The sequence below is a fragment of the Periplaneta americana genome, chromosome 7 (genome assembly GCF_040183065.1).
Source record: "Periplaneta americana isolate PAMFEO1 chromosome 7, P.americana_PAMFEO1_priV1, whole genome shotgun sequence".
NCBI classification, from domain to species: domain Eukaryota; kingdom Metazoa; phylum Arthropoda; class Insecta; order Blattodea; family Blattidae; genus Periplaneta; species Periplaneta americana.
Genome location: NC_091123.1, coordinates 121,199,848 through 121,217,937, shown reverse-complemented (window position 1 = coordinate 121,217,937; position 18,090 = coordinate 121,199,848). Strand labels below are relative to the sequence as shown.

The 18,090-nt window shown below is 35.0% G+C and overlaps 1 protein-coding gene across 1 annotated transcript in view; it reads right to left on the bottom strand.

Moving 5' to 3' along the window:
* LOC138702788 (pancreatic lipase-related protein 2-like) overlaps nucleotides 1-18,090 on the bottom strand; it is a 42,119-nt gene that overhangs the window by 9,896 nt on the left and 14,133 nt on the right. The window lies entirely within an intron of this gene.

Below are 18,090 nucleotides of genomic sequence, written 5' to 3'. Positions count from 1 at the left end.
GATTAAGAGAATTAGAAAATGGTAAAAGTATCGTGGTTTGCAAAAATTATGTATGAATAATTAACTTGAAAAATCATGTTTTTAGAAAAAATAATTCGTTTAAATCAGCTACCCCTGACGGACAGATTTCAATTTTTTTCCGCACACGCAAGTCCTCTTATCGCTAGGAGCTCTCTTAAAATCCTAGCATCTTGCGTGTGCATTCACAATGTTGCGTCAGGTAAGGCAGTTCTGGGGTGACGTACAAGACTAATGACTTTAATAGCTTTACAGAATGAAATTGGAAGGTAAGCCACCCTCTCGTTTCAAAGTCACTAACCTCAATTTCATGTTTGTGTAATGACAAATTTCAGAATAAAAGGATATTATCTTATTAAGTTCAGGTACTACACTTAAAAGTTTCTAACGTCTGATTTATCAAGTACTTCTAAAAGTTTGTATAAGTTTTTTGCTATAGAATACTCTCGTCTATCGCCAGAGTATTAAATCATAATTAGGCCTATTTTGTTCTAACGAAAATATATTTGTTCGACGAAAAATAGAAAACGGTGATTCGCGTGATTTTGTTTCATTACAGTATAACAGGCTTGACTTAGAAAGTCGTCACTCGATAATTTGTTAAATTGAAGGGGCGTTAGAAGTGCTACACGTACTGCATCGATTTCGTCCAAGCTATCATATGAAGATGATTGCACCATGGAAATGAAAAAAGTAACTAAAAAGAACAGTAGTGCTAATTTGTTAAGGTTTAGAGGTCGGCAAAATGGTTTTGATAAACTATTCGTAATTTACATAATACGAGCATTTACGTTCAGAAATATATTTCATGTTACATGCATTTTTATTCTATCACAAATATATAATCTTATTTTACAAACTGCTACTAGTAACAGAGTAAGTTAGTTTTCGTTTGTTTATCGGTATATATAATATATTTTTTTTTAGATTTTACAGTTTTAAATTTAAAAAAAAAAGTGCTCACAAATGTATGCTGAGACAAACATAGGTACTATGTTGGCAGACAATGTGCAAAGGGGTGTATATGTGCCTTTGGAAGTATTTGAAATCAATATAAATTTCATACAGTAAATGGTTATAGTGTTTTTTTTATATTTCGCCGTAAATCCGCCACTTCTACCTGAAATTGTGACGTAGCTCTTATTATGTCTATGGTGAGAAGATTTACAAATAGCTTAAAATCGCCTGTCATATTTTTAATTAACTTTTAGAGTCTTTAATTTATTGATATATTGAACTGCTGCAAGAGTTCTTAGCGTTTTTTCGTTGTCACAAAAGTTTTTATAGAAGATAGACATTAATCAGCAATATATATTCTCCAGCATTAGGCTATCTATGTTTCTCTGCCAACAGTGCGGTAGTTTTTCGAGTTCGCGTCTGAAGAAATCTGCTGATTTTAAGTTAAAGAAGTCGTCAAGCCTTGTTTATAAAGTATCTTCGATAGCAAAAGCAGTCCCTTGAAGATTGTTGGATGGAGAACGCAAAAGGTAGAAATCTGAGGGCGCAAGATGGGGAAAATATAGGGGATGTGGAATCACCTCCCAAGCAAGCTCCTGGATATTGGCTTTCGTAATGTTAGCGGAGTGTGAGACTGCATTATGGTGTTGCAGTAGCATTTGATGCAGTCTTCCCGGTCGTTTTTCTTCAATTGCTGTCGAAAGGCGTCTGAGTTGTTGGTAATAAATGTCACCTGTTATGTTTACAATCCTGATAATCAATTCGTAGTACGCGGCGCCTTCTTTGTGATACCAGACGCATAACATCATTTTCTGCGGACGGACACTAACTTTTGTTCGGTGTGTAAGTTGTGTGTTGAAACGACAGAACCATTTTCTTGCAGTGCTTTCTTAGATGGCATTCTCTTCATACACGGCACTAATGTTTCGAGCCGCCTCCGCCGCTTTTGCTTTTCTATTAAACTAAAACAAAAGAAAAATCTGTGGGAAATGTTCTTTTTTTTTCACTTGACACTTCATATTCTTTAGCACACAAATAGCACAAACTTTCTTCAAATCCGCAAAATTCAAGGCACATTGGTAAGCACAACACTTGAAATAACAAATGACAAATGGCTAACGATAATCAATCTCCTAACAACGCAGTGTTGTGATGAACATAAACGCTTCGAACTTTTGCATCAAATTAATAATTAATTAGACAAATTATTTTCTGAAATATCGTTTAGTGCTCTTGGACATTGAAATGGTAGAATTATTTTTCCATTAGATTTTATTTTCACACTTCTGTCATTAGTATAGGGTGACCAGACGTCCTCTTTTTTTCGGACGTCCTCCTTTTTAGGCCTTTGTCCGGGGTCCGAGTGGATTTTTAAAAAATCAAGAAATGTCCTCGTTTTCGTAATTTGTATGCCTGTATTTTGAAATTATTTTATTTGACACCTTTTTCAAGTAATTTGCCTGTAGGTGGCAGCAGCATCGACGGAATATACTGTTTGCCAATAATCATAACACTCTTTGCTGCTCCTTGTTATGATCGTTGCTCACACGTAGCTAGTAAATCTAGAGATCGAGGTGCGAATATAAATCTAATATTATTAAGATTTTTTGTAATTATTTTGTTATAAAATAGATATTAACATACTTTTAAGTATGATATAAGCCTAAATCTGTACTGTAAATATTTTGTAATAATGTAATTTAAAGTGTAATATAGGCCTAAGTCTAAATATAAGTACATATTTTCTGTCCTATTTTTTTCTAACAATGTCCTCCTTTTTGAAGCTTTGTGTCCTCTTTTTTATCGATGTGAATCAGGTCACCCTACATTAGTATGAATGATCTTACAATGTCGTACGTATGTCCTATTTTCTTATCATCTCCTTGAAGACTTCAATTGAGATTATTCAAGTGTTCGTATATATCAGTTAGGAATGTCAAATCAGTTATCCAATCTTCATTATAGAAGCACAAGAATTTATCTCCCTAAAATCATAAAAATGATGTAAGGTATTATTAATTTTTGTGACATTTTTCATAACGTTTGAAGTTGGCTTTGTAAATTTCTTTAATGATTTTTAACATGGTAGGCATCTCACATTACCACCCTCTGCGCAGCAAACAATAATATTGTTCCTCCCACTCTTCACGGAACTGAAAAGTACGCTTTCTGAGCTCACTAATGGGACATAGCGCCATGCAAACAGTTGTTCATCACCCCCACCAATGCTCGCCGCTTCGACAGCGTGAAGGTAAAGAAAAGAGGAAGAGATGGAGATTGGTTCCGTGTTTGCCCCTGTTGACGTCAAATCCAATCTGTCATCATGATAACCATTTCCCTTATTCATCTGTCGTAAAAAATCTTGGCTTCTTTTTTTGATAATAATCTAAGTTGGAATTTTCAAGTTAAAGAAACGATAAAAAAAAAATCTGTTCCTCCATTCACTGTTTGAGTCGCTTGAGAAACTTCTTGCCCCAGCAACTAAAACTTACCCTAGTACAAACCCTAGTAATGCCGCACTTCGATTATTGTGACGTTTTGTTAAGTGATCTAAGTTCTAAACTGTCAGTCAAGTTATAGCGAGCTCAGAATATGTGCGTCAGATACGTGTGCAACATCCGACGATATGACCACATATCACCGTCCTTCGCAAGTCTTTCGTGGCTCTGACTTAAAGAACGCAGAACTTTACACTCTTTGTCTTTACTCTTTCGAATTCTGCACACCTTAACACCAAATTACCTTTCGTCTCGTTTCTCTTATCTATACTCTAACCACGACGTAAATACCAAATCACTTATCTGTGGCACGCTGAGTATACCTCTTCCTAGAACATCTTGTTATTCATCATCTTTTACAGTATCCACCTCGCGTCAATGGAATTCCTTGTCACAAAGTATTAGGGGCTACAAGACAATAAACACCTTTAAGAACAGCTTAAAAGATAACCTTATTAGCATTTCACTCCAATCATACTGATTTAAACTATCACTGACTACACTGTTACTTCTTTCTTTTAGACATCATCCTGATTGTGCTGTATTTTCAAAATTGTTTCATAATAATCTCTTTCTATTATCTAATATTATTTGAAATATATTAACATTCTATGTATTTTAGCTTAATTCTGCTACACAGTTTATTTCAGTGTTTAATTAATAGTTCATAGTATTTTGTTGTTTAATTCGTAAATAATTCTTGTATACATGTAACTCTCATCTAAATCAAATTGTTGAATTCTTTGTAAGCTCATGCATATGAAGACATTATTACAAAAACAACCCTTGTCAAAACTGCTATTTTTCAGGAAAACAATAAAAAATAAAAGAGTAACACATGTCAGCTATTTCCGTTCAACAGATGTTTTATCATAGTGTCTATTGCACTTGACATGGGCCGTTTTGGGAGATTATAAACATTTAAAATAGTAGCAAATGTGTCCTTAACTCATTTTCATTGAAAATGACTAGGGCTGTTTTTGTAATAATGTCTTCATATGTATATACTCTTTTTGCTGGTTGAGTGGAAGAGAAGGCCTTACGGCCTTAACTCTGCCAGCTAAAATAAATCATTATTATTATTATTATTATTATTATTATTATTATTATTATTATTATTATTATTATTTTGCCGATCTCTGTTTCAGCAAATTCTTGCAAATGCCATACGGGACTGTTTGGAAAATGTTACGCAAATGTCTGAAAATGTATCCTTAAAGACTGCAAAAGATGTTCGAATTGAAGGAAGGCGATTATAAAAGAGAGGGAAAGAAATTTTTCATTACTTGAATTATCTAAGATGGAAACTGCAGTGGAATACTGTGGACAAATGAGTCCTACTTCACCCTCAGTGCTGTAGTCAAAATTCAGAAGTATCGAATGTGGACAACAGAAAATCTATATGCACAGATTAAATCCCAATCTTAGTACATTCCATTGCCGATTGTTCAATTTGTTTGGAAATTATATTAATGTAATATAATTTAATTTTTATTTAGAGTTCAGTCTAAATGACATATCATGGTTTAAAATCAAAAACTGTTACAAAAGTAAATGATCATTGTATATTATAACATTGAAATGCAAACGTTTTCGCCCTTGGGCATCATCAGGCATTTGACTCATAATATCTTATACAATTTTACTATATATTAGCTGTGAAACACGTACTAGGTAATTTATGTTTACAATCTTGTGTATATTAATCAACAATTATTTGCATGGTTAACTCTATGGTAAGTAACAATATGAAAATTTAAATGAATACAGATATTAAAATTATATTTGATAATATTGTAACTAAAATGTAATATTATTCTTATATTTCTTAATTATAAAATTGTAATCATTAAAACAACATAATAAATCATATGATTCCTCTTAAACTTCATAATAGGCCAATATACTTCTGTTAGTTGAATGTTTGTAGTGCGAGCATTGATCTCACTGTTTTGGTAATTCATCCATTAGTGGAATCGATTCTGTAATATAATTATTATTATGAGCAAATATTACTAATATATTCAAATGGAAAAATTATAAGTATTTAATTTTGAATACTCACAATTAAATTCATATATACTGTATTAGGTTATATGTATAGACCTTTTTGTATTTGTATTAAAATCAATTTGAAATAAAAATTAGATTATATTACATTACATTCACTATCGGAATATCTCTAGGCCTATCATTATGCTTACTAAGATAATTATATTAATTTTAACTGTGTTAGTTAATTTACATACATATATATGTATATATAATTTATTTATTGAGTTAAACTTAATAATAAACTGACGGGCACAAAAATTGAAAAATTTAAATTTTCTTACTTTTTATTATAAGACATAAATTAAGCTATTGACAACCTATACCCAGGCTGTTGTCACCTTGCACTTGACAGTTTAGCGTAATGTTGGTAGTGAGAGATACGACGTCGTCACAGTGACACTTATTACACAACAGCTGATTAACTAAGAGGGATGAAGTTACAGGAGAATGGAGAAAGTTACACAACTAAGAACTGCACGCATTGTATTCTTCACCTAACATAATTAGGAAAATTAAATCCAGACGTTTGAGATGGGCAGGGCATGTAGCACGTATGGGCTAATCCAGAAATGCATATAGAGTGTTAGTTGGGAGGCCGGAAGGAATAAGACCTTTGGGGAGGCCGAGACGCAGATGGGAGGATAACATTAAAAAGGATTGAGGGAAATGGGATGCGATGGTAGGGACTGGATTAATCTTGCTCAGGATAGGGACCGATGGCGGGCTTATGTGAGGGCGGCAATGAATTTCCGGGTTCCTTAAAAGTCATAAGTAAGTAAGTAAGTAAGTATTATTAGTATTAGTATTGTCAATGCTATGAAATTTCCTGCTTTTTCCCCCAAACACGGTTTGAAGACTCGAAGAGTAACAGTGATCTAGATCTTGTGGAGAGAAGAAAAATGTGCATTACTGAGTTTATCTCAAGAAATTTCCTCGTAGGAATGGTGTTTGCATGACGTCTAATTCTTAATTTTGCCCTTGAAGGAGAGGGAGAATGGCTTTTCAACAAAGACATAAGCTTACTCGTATTATTAAAATGAGTTTGATATTTATGGAAATGATTAAAATTGAACGTAACCTTGTTGCAGCTTACGTTTCTTTCACACTGAGTTCGTAACTTACTTAAGATCCTTCACGATAAGTCATAATGTTTAGAATGCTGGAGACTGAATTAAATGTGCCTGACCTTTGCTTTAAATAGTGTTGAGATAACAGTGAAAAGATATATAGTCTTGTAAGTTGAATGTGACCGTGAGGAAATAAATTCCAAGTCACTGGTGCGCGTAGCTCGGGCAGTAGCACTTTTGTCTACTGACCCGGAGCTGCACTCGAACGTAGGTTCGATATCCGCTTTGGTTTCCCGTGGCAAATCCTCGGTCTCTCTCAACTACAGGCTTTCCAACCGTCCCGTTTTACCCGGGACAGTTCCGATTTCGAACATTGCATCCCGCGAAATAATTTGCACACGTATTAAAATGTTCCTATTCCAAGGCATATTAGACATTTACAGCTGATTTTCTTTCCTATAGATTGTTGGATTTAGTCTGGATTGGAAGATATTTCCGCACAGTTTCATACAGACATGCTTCCAATATGTGACGAAATAGAGAAATGACCATAGTACGAATGTTCAAGGCAGAAATTTAATTCTCGTTGATATGTCAAGAGAGTGACAGGTGCAATGATCATAAATGTGCAGGTTTGATCACAGCCTACAGCATATTTACTGAATCATCTATTCTCTGTGCTCACCTTATGCACTTTGACTTTAGTTTGGCGCCATTCAGTATTATGTTCACTTTGTTCCGCTTGATGCGTCATTCATTGCTTTCGGCGGAAAAGCGGGGGGGGGGGGGGAAGATTTAACGACCACTTCTACGACAAATATAGACATCAACGAGGACAACAATAAAGACTTGTAAATACCGCAGCCCCTCACGTGTGATACAATCTGATATTTATGGTGATAAATCACGTAAACGCGTCTGTTTTTTCCGAGAAGAGTGGAATTGTAGTATTTCATTTAAAAGTAATTTCAACTAAATATGACCTGTATAATAACTGCTCATAAACTATTTGTGGGAGTTGGAAGGCGACAAATTTTAGTACTACTTTGGGGCGGCACTATACCTAAATCCGGCCCTGGTTCTCTGTAACTTTGATAGAAGAAATATAAGTATATCTAGTCACAGAAGTATGCAATTCTGTACTTTCTTAATTTTTTCATAATATTACTTTTTATTTTGATGTGAAACCTCTATATTCGATCTAAAGGAATAAAATAATTGTAACTTTTTGACGTGAAAGGTTTACTCCGACGTCACTCCTTGGAAACAGAAGTGTAAGATGAACTTTGCGGGTCGTGGTTTTTAAGTTGGTTCGTGTAGCTCTATTCTCTACTTAATAAGAGCGAGACAAGTAGCAAACAGGCTTGGAGCTCACATACATACTTCCCCAGAGCCTCAAATTCCCTTGAGTGGACACTGAAGTATTTTTTGACGTATCTTACAGTTATAAATGTTACTTCTCCAAATTCTCATTTCTTCGATTCATTTCCCACGGCTAGTCTCCAGAACTGAGGCAACTCATGCTGCCTTTGGTTTCCGCTAAGAGAAATGTCGCAATGAGTCCTACAAGAAATTTGCCACGACCTACATCTCCCCCCCCCCCAATAATTTTCAATGTTTTCCTAATTAAAGATTTCAGATAATCGGGAGTTTGGTTTTCGCGTGTCGCCTTGGGCACTTCCAAGTCAGCTTACTTTAATCTGTCTCACAGAGGAATGGCCCGGATCTCTTGTCTAGTGAGGATTACGGCGCCCCCTTTCCATTCGCTGGTGAAGTTTTTAACATCTTTGGCGAGCCTGTTGTGCTTTCTTCTCCCTCTTCTTCAAGTGGTAGCTGTTAGGTTAACGTTCATTTTCGGCTTTCCCCTTCAAAATTATCTTAAGTTCCTTCAACGGAATGGTGAGAAAGTTCGCAGCCCCCAAAATTCTCTTGCAAGGATGCGCGCATGCTTACCTTTTAATTATTTCCACCCCCATTTCCACCTTACTGCCGTTGTAATTGCAAACACGTGGCTCTTCCAGTCCTTGAGAAATGCTTTTGTTAACTAATCTAACAGATAGTTTCCCCCTTATTATGCTTTCCTGATGATGGTGCCGATTTGTAGCTCTGAAACGTCGGACGTGTCTAAATCTATGACACAGTGCAAGCACCATATGAGGTGAGCGTCAGAAAGGAAGTCAGAAAGTGAGATATATAATAAAGACAAAAATAAAAAATGTTCGGAGTAATTTTCCAATACAAACTTAAACTAACTTATGCCTAAATAAAATTGCTATGAATGATAGGAATTTTACTATTAAATCCTTCCATTGAAAGTACATTATTAATATATACAGTTTATCTTTCCACGCTCGCGAATGCAGAACGGATGCGGCACTGTATAGCGCAGTTGCACACATGCGAGCGGAGATAGATAAATTGTATGCACTTCATAATTAGAAGCTTGATAGTTCAAAACTTTGAGGCCTATAGTAAATTCAAGTTTATGTCAAAGCTGGTAGTCCAGCCAATTACAAGACGAGAGAGAAGTGACCACGTAAGCTAGAGAATCAATACGAAGCGTTGTATAAACCTCTCATCATATTTTGCAGCGTGTTCTCCGCCCAGTCTCCATGACACAGAATGTAAACAAAACCTATTCCCCCGACAACCATAACATCCAGCGACCCCACCTCAAAATCAATATCACAAATGTGACGAAATGTAATGTGTTTTCGAACCAGTGCACAGTGTTTCCTAGAGGCATAAAAGCTGGCCAAAAATACTAAAAGTCACTTTAACACCTTTTTTTTTACCAATTTTTGGTACCAACTGAAAGATACTATCATATTAACAATATATCAGGTCTACTTGCTTATCTTAGGACAGTGTTTCTCAACTGATGGCTCGCGTTCCGCTGGGTATACTTGAACAGTGAAGTGATAGACCCAGTTTTTTTCGTCCATAATAAAGGCGCTTAATTTAACACTTTATATATATATATATATATATATATATATATATATATATATATTAGTATTCACTGAATTAATCTGTGCATTAAGTATTACAAACATTTTACGATTATGTTCATGACTGTTTAATAGTAACTTTTTAATGGTTGTTACACGTTAAAGTAACTACACTGTTTATTATATTTATTACGGAGGCACTTAATAAATAATAAATTCTAAGTGAGCACGTACACAATACAGATTCAGAAACACTTTAGCACTTTAGTAGGGTAAAGAATGTTCATTGATCACTGTTACTAGTATTGGTACTGTCCTCCCCTCCAAAAGTTGTGACTGCGCTTGCAGTAGGCCTGAGCCGTCCCTTATTTGTTTCAGAACTCAATAGGTTTATGACTTCCACATGTGGTATCCTTTTCTTGTATTTTGTTCGGTTCTCTTGGCGGAAGGATGTTATAAAAGGATCAGAGGTGGCAAGGAGTCGATTGAATACATCCCGATTAGTGGCCTCGCTTGAAATCTTTCTGGCATACTGTTCACGAAATTGCTTAAGGTGTTTATATCTTGCTTCTTGTGCTTCTTCCGACATTTGTCCAATTGAATGGTAAATTTGCAAAACGACTTAATCCACATTTTGGGGGTTCTGAGTTGAGAGCATGATTATGTCACTATGTGCAAGGGTCATCGTTTAGTAACAGAATTACTTTAGTCCACGACTTTTGTATAGTTTTCCTTAGCAGTAGAATGTTTGGTTAAGGGGTAAAACGAATTTAGTCCTGTAAGTTGTTTTGCCTGTCAAGTACTGAAGAAACTTACATAACTTAATATGTAATTTTAATTATACAATCAGCTGACAAAATGTTTTTAGTCTGTTGTCATTGGTAATTCTTCAGTTGAGAAAATTTATTACGTTTGAAAAACAGAGCATGAAAATGAAAAGCAATATGTTCAGTAATCGTGCTAAACTTGTAGCTGAAGTAGAAAGTATTGCAAAATGGAGCCAAGTTAAGTATCTAGAGAGAGAGGATTTTCTTGCTGTCACATTTGACTACATGAAAAATGTATGCTTGCCTAACACCAGTTCAGGATATATACTACTATCGCCAGCTTACCGTCTCAGTTTTCTCTGTGCACAGCATGAAAACTAATGAAATGTCCTTTTGTGTCTAGCATGAGGGACAGGCCAAGAAACGTCTTAATGAGGTATGTAATTTTCTCCTGGACACTACTTCGATAACTATGTCACATCCAGTATATTAAAGAACTGTGGTTGTTTTGCAACAGTTGTCCGGGACAAAATAAGAACAACACACTAATCAAATTCTTAATGGCGTCCACACCTGTGGAGTAACGGTTAGCAAGTCTGGCCGTGAAACCAGGGTTCGATTCCCGGTCGGGGCAAGTTACCTGGTTGAGGTTTTTTCCGGGGTTTTCCCTCAACCCAATATGAGCAAATGCTGGGTAACTTTCGGTGTTGGATCCCAGACTCCTTTCACCGGCATTATCACCTTCATCACATTCAGACGCTAAATAACCTAAGCTGTTGATAAAGCGTCGTAAAATAGCCTACTGAAATAAAAAAAAAATTCTTAATGGCAATAAGTGCTCAGAAACATTTCTTCAACATCATACTTTTCTCCATCAGAGGTCTGTGCTCGTGTGTTTAAAAAATTGTTCAAAATAATGTTGTTCAACAAATATTACAATAAGGTTATTTTATGATTTTGGTATAGGCTAAATACTTTTAGTTAAACATGTTTATGTGTCAATAACCTAATAATTGTGATGCAGAATTGAAGTTAATTTGCAGAACAACATAAGTCCTGAAGATAATTAAATTTTTTACAATCTGAAGAAGAGTACAAAAGTATTAATTTTTATACTAAAAATTTTTCTCTTACATGTAAAAAATTATATTGTAACAATATATGGTTCAGCGAAGTCAAAAACAGTTTTCTTTAATTTTCTCAAAACTACTTCTAGGGACATAAGTCGTTTTGTAAATTCACCATTCAATTGGAAGTAATGCCTCGGAAATAATAGTCGAAACATGAATGTGTATTTTATGTACAGTGACAGGCATGGGATACCAAGAGTACAGTGAGACAAATAATCTGGCAGTCTCAGTTGCAAATTTTTCAAATTCATTTGTGTTTATTTCAGATCCACAGGATATGGTTTTAAGTATAATTGCACATCTGTGGATGAGATTCCTGTCAATGCCGGTTATTTCTGCATTTACTTTATTTTTGCAGCGAATGTTAAATTTTTTGCAATCTCTGCAGATTTTCTTAAATTTTGAGTTTTTCTACGTTTAGACCTACTACTGCTCCCTCCCAAACTTTGCCTGTGGTCCTCCTCTTTTCTGTAGAGTAGGTTTTATAGCATTTAAATCATATATGAACTCTTTATCTAACCACTGCTCGTTGTTTTTTTTTTAAATCTATCACTCATCCTGTTAGATTTATCGATTCTGCGAAACAAATTAATGCAAAAACGAGAAACATGTCTTTCTAACAATTTAATTTGATCATGGGAGACTTCTAAACCGATTTTTGTAATAATAAACTGCAATACTACGTCTTTCTGTTTCTTATGACCACTTTTTTCCTTCTGTAAAGCATCAAACAATTCCTTCCTTTTGCAACGGTACTCCATTCTGAAACCAAAATAAATGACTAAAAATTTGTTATTTTTTACTTTTATAACTATTTGATAGCCAAATTGAACATAGTTTTGCTGTAGAGAAGAAATTAACTGATACTGAGAATATTCGTATTTTAGACGATTAATTTGAAATATGCCAATACATATATTTAACTAAATTTTATCAAAAGGGGCAAATATGGGCAATTTTACCTTTCAAGATCATCAAGTAAACATGTCAGGCTACAGGTTGGTCAAGGAAATAACACGGGGCAACGTGAGGCAATTTTTGCTGGTCTGCATAAATACCGAACATAAGGAATCACAAAATTAAATATTACATAATATGATTATGATTCCTCAGCGAAGCATAATATACTTAATCATTATAATAATAACGTATTCTTAATTCAGAAACATAACTCTAACAAGCCATAATAACATTTACCTGAAAATCAACCACAGAAGTACAAAAAATAATAATTGAAATTCTAATTGAAAAACACACAATCACAACACAGCAAAAACGACACTTCATGCACTATTTTCAAAGGTTCGAATACAACTGCGTAGAAATAGACTTGCTACGAGGGTGGCTGTTTTATGACCGCCAGACCTTGGAGATATTTAGGGTATATTGCAAACACCATAAAATTAAAAGTGAAAAAATCATTTTTGGCCAGCTTTTGAGTCTCTTGGAAACACTGTGCAGTGTAGTTACATTTTTATTAATGATGATGCTTTATTTATTTATTTATTTATTTATTTATTTATTTATTTAGCTAGCTAGCTAGCTAGTAGGCAAAGTGAGTACAAATTAAAATTATAAAATAAAAATATTTCTAGCCACTACCGTAAGATCTAGGCTCGTGTACGGTGTGGTCTTAGCCAATAATAATATAACATAAATTTACAAAGATAGTTTACTAAATACAGCGAGTAACTTAATTCAAACCGATAAATAACACACAAGAGCAAAAAAGAAAGAGAAGAAGAGAGAAAAAAACACATTTAATATAAATTGACAATCAGACAGAAGTCAGTGATATTTAATAAAAGCATGAATTTAGTCGACAGAAATAAAAAGGTAAAAAATACACACATTTGTTAATATTATATATCATGAATAATTTTATAATGTTTTAAAAAAAAGCTTCAATTTTAAAATATTTCAAATTTGGAAAATGGTTTCTAATTTTAAATGTTATTATAAAGTCTTGGGCCGAAACTAGCACCATGTTTAACTGCTGCACTTGTATGACATTTAGGCTCAATTAATGGGAAAGTAGACTTTTGTCTTCGAGTACGATATTCATGTCGATTAGATTTATGTTTTATTTGACTTCTGTGGTAGTAAGTTACTAAACTATATTTATAACTATCTTCAATAGTTAATACTTTAAATTTGTTGGGTAATCCATATTTTAGTTAGACAAATTTTTATTAATCTTCTATGTAATAAAATTAATGGATTAAGTACAGATGATGCTTTAGTAATGCATCTTATCTCCATTCTCGTCGCCCTGGGTGGCGCAGTCGGTATAGTGCTGGTCTTCTGTGCCCAAGGATGTGGGTTCGATCCCTGCCCAGCAGGCTCATGTCAGCAGATTTTCTTGCATGTAATAGAACTCCTGCGAGACAAAATTCCGGCACACCGGCGACGCTGATATAACCTCGGCAGTTGCGAGCATTGTTAAATAAAACATAATCTTTATTTAATCTTTAATCTCAATTCTCCTGTTAATATAGATATTTTTACATAAAACATCGGTTAATATATATATTTTATTTTTATCTCGGAAACATTTTCAGTAACGTTTTATTGTTATTTTTAGTTGGGGATGGATATTTTAATTACCGTAATATAAATTAGCTTATTAATTGTTTTATATATCTAAAGTGACATGCTCATTGCTATTATAAAGAAAAATACATCAAGAAATTATGTTAACGTGATAATTATATTTAATATTCTGAATATTTAACTTTGGTCGTTATATTTAATGATCCTAAAATGTGTCGCTTTAAATATGCTGTGCGTGACAAAGTGTATCCATTTCTTAGACATGTACAGTGTGCTATTAAAACTATATACCGACCAAGTTCCCGTGTTCACCTACTTGCAAGACATGTAATTTGATTTTGATCTACACCCTGTTGGTTCTACAATTTGTGTTAGGGTGAAATGCTGTAACCATTTGTTAGAAGACATTTGTGAAAGTTTTCGTCAATGCAGCTACATAAAATGTTGACTGTGGAACTACTATAACCGTGAAGTATTCTGCTTTTGCTTTACAATTATCGTGTTTTCATACGTCCTTTTCTTTTTCTCTCGAGAAAGGATCTTGACGCTGTCAAAATCTCTTAAAGTTTTCTACGGAATTATAAATCTCAGCGTTCTGATACCAAAAAAATTGGTTTCGCGTCTGTTTGTGTACACCGAATTCTCCTAACCCGTTGAACATATTTTGTTCATATTCAATATGTGTGTATCCAATGCCGACCCAATTCACTTATGTAATTCGGGTTCCACATATTGCGGATAGATGGCAGGTGTGAGACCCATTTTCAAGTTGCACACCACTTCGGCGGGTCACGCTGTGTATTTTTAGTAGGTTATTTTACGACGCTGTATCAACATCTTAGGTTATTTAGCGTCTGAATGAGATGAAGGTGATAATGCCGGTAAAACGAATCCAGGGTCCAGCACCGAAATTTACCTAGCATTTGCTGAAATTTGATTGAGAGAAAACTCCAGAAATGACCTCAACCAGGTAACTTGCCCCGACCGGGATTCGAACCTGGGCCACCTGGTCAAGCTGTGTATGATGCGTATCTGTGAGGGGTTATGTCGTGTACTAGGATGAGTGTACATAAGTGTTCGTGTAAGTGTAACGTAGGAAATGAGTGAGGATGAGGAAGGGAAAAGGGGAAACCCGGCGCCGGAATGTATGCTACTCCTGTCGAATAGCACCAAGAGGACTGCCAGGATTAACTCCCCGTCCGACGGACGAACACTATCAACAGTGGCATATGCCTTCTCTTCATATACATTGCAGAGGGATTTGGGATTTAACCCAGGCATATTGGTGCACAATCCAGTGATTAGAAGTTGTGCATCGCCATCTCTTCTAGCCTCGACGTAGGAATTTTACACGAAAAGCTCTGACCCCGGCGGCGGTTAATCTTGAGCCAGACGCGCTACCGCAAAGCTAACGCGGCGGACCATTCTTGTTTAGTATCTACAAGTAAATTTACCGGGCAATGAAGCACACGAAATATATTCAGTTAAAAATATGTGTTCATTTTAAATCAGAAACACGTAATGATGAACTCGAAATTTATTCTAATAATTCCGTTTTTAAATTTTGTTTATTGCATAGTATGGAGAGATATGCTCTCAAATGAACTGTACAGCATTTCGTTAGTTTTTTTTTTTTTTTTTTTCGGAGAAATTAATTTATATACAGAATCTTGCCTCTTTATATCCTTCTATATGAATATACGTCCAGTAGGAAAACTCTTTTTTTTTTTTTTTTTCGTTGTACCGTTGTAAAGTTCACTTTTATTTTACATTTAAATTTATGGTGTACGATACATCTCTTAGCGTAATGGTTCCCAAACTTTCTGAAGTTGCGATCCATTCCTGGGAGAGATATTTTTTTGCGGTCCTCATTAACGTACCGGTACTCAATCCCATTCGAAAAATACAAATCCTTTTTAAACCGAAAACAACGATAATTTTTCCCAAAACCAGTGGTTATCACTCAACTGCCAATGTACCGGTGCTTGCAAGACGAAACATTTGAATATGCACATCTGTTTTGCAATTGTCTTCGACTTTTTAGACTGGCCTTTCTTGTTGATGTATTTTCCTCGAACACTTAAATCACTCTCAGTAGTAATTTAGAAGTTCAAGATGTTAACATAATAAGAGCCAGAGATAAAATCCAAGGAATTGTAAGGAAACTTGATTTCTGGCCGACGTCACCTGACAACACAATATTTGATTCATTCCAGTGTATTAAAAATCATCAAAATTTTAGTTAGCCCCTCATGCAGTATCATACGACAGACACTGGGTTTGTTTTTGCGCACATGCAGTTAAGTTTGTACAATTTTAAACAACAGCTTATTTAGTATTTTCGAGAAAAAACAAAACTGAAGACATTTACGACAGTCACAGATGAGTAATGAATGCATTTTTAGACAGTTACGTTCAACTGGCTGAAATTCCAATACGTACATACATACATACATACATACATACATACACACATTATAAATGTGTATATATATATATATATATATATATATAGCGCGGACCTCGTTGCCTTTTCATTGCCTGCTGCCGCGATACAAGTTGTCTACACAAGGGCTATACCGAGAGTCTGACGTCACGTCCACATCGCTCGCATCTCAATACGTACAGCAGTCGGTCGGGCACGTGTAGACCGTGCAGAGTTGTAAACAAGAGTTGTTTTAGTTTTATTTTTAATATTATATATTTATTTGAATGGTTTTAATTATGAATTATTTTTTAGAATAGTTTTTCTAACATTTTCTGTTTATGAAGGTGCTTTAGGTTTATCTATTTTGGTTCCTATAATCCGTAGATATGGTAATGATTATTTTTAATCATATGTTATATTACAATGTTAAAATTTTTTCCAGTAATGTCAGACGTAAAGAAACAGAAGTTGTTACAATATGTGGAGGAGTTTGGCCATAATTATTTCACTATACAAGGAGTAAATATATTTTGCAAAGTATGTCATGTACAGTTTAAAGGCCACAGAAAAATTTTCAGCCAGAAGCACTGTAAGTCTAAACAACATAAAAAAATATAACGCTGTTTGGCAGACATGATACACCATCGAGTTCAAATTCATATAAGCCTACTCAGAGAGAGTTTTGTAACGACCTCTGCAATATGATGCTAAGTTGCAATATTCCGTTACACAAGTTACAAAATGCTACTTTCAAATTATTTCTGCAGAAATATACTGGACGAAACGTTCCATGCGAGTCAACTCTACGCAAAAGATATTTATCCCCGTGCTATGATCATGTCATCAACGGCATTAGGAAATCTGTCGTAAATAATAAAATATGGGTTTCTATAGACGAAACGGCAGATGTGGAAGGAAGGTCTATTGGCAATGTTATTATTGGAATATTATCTCCGGACAAACCTTCACAAAAATAACAACCGAGGTGCTTACTGCAGTAAACAGTTCCACAATTGATACTCTCTTTGAGACTGCTATGAATCTTTTGTGGCCTCATGGAATACAAAGAGAAAATGTCCTTTTTGTGACCGATGCTGCAGCATACATGTTAAAAGCAGCACGCTAAATCCGGACTAGATATCCAAACCTGCTACATTTAACTTGCTTGGCCCATGGTCTGCATAGGGTAGCTGAAGAAATTAGGTCGTTATTCCCTGATATTGACAGCTTAATCTCCAACGGAAAGAAAATCTTTTTGAAGTCCCCGTCTCGAAAACAGCAATTCAAAGATATCATACGAGGAATTTCTTTGCCACCACAGCCCATTTTAACTCAGTGGGGAACTTGGTTGAAGGCGGCATTGTACTACTGTGAACACTACAAGGAAGTCCGTGATGTAATACAAACATTTGATGCTGAAGCGAGTGCGTCAATAAAGGTTGCAAAGTCGTTGTTTTCGGAAGCACTCTATGAAGATCTGTTGTACATAAAAGATGTTTACAAAGATGTTCCCACACTATTGTATTGCAATAAAACAACTATAATCGTCAACCCTCGAAATGTCCAGTGGCCTCCAACTCGTAGAACATTTGTACCAAAGTCTGTGTGAAGCAAAATCACATCGAAGTTTGGAACCGGTTAAGACGAAATTTGGGACCCTGTTGAA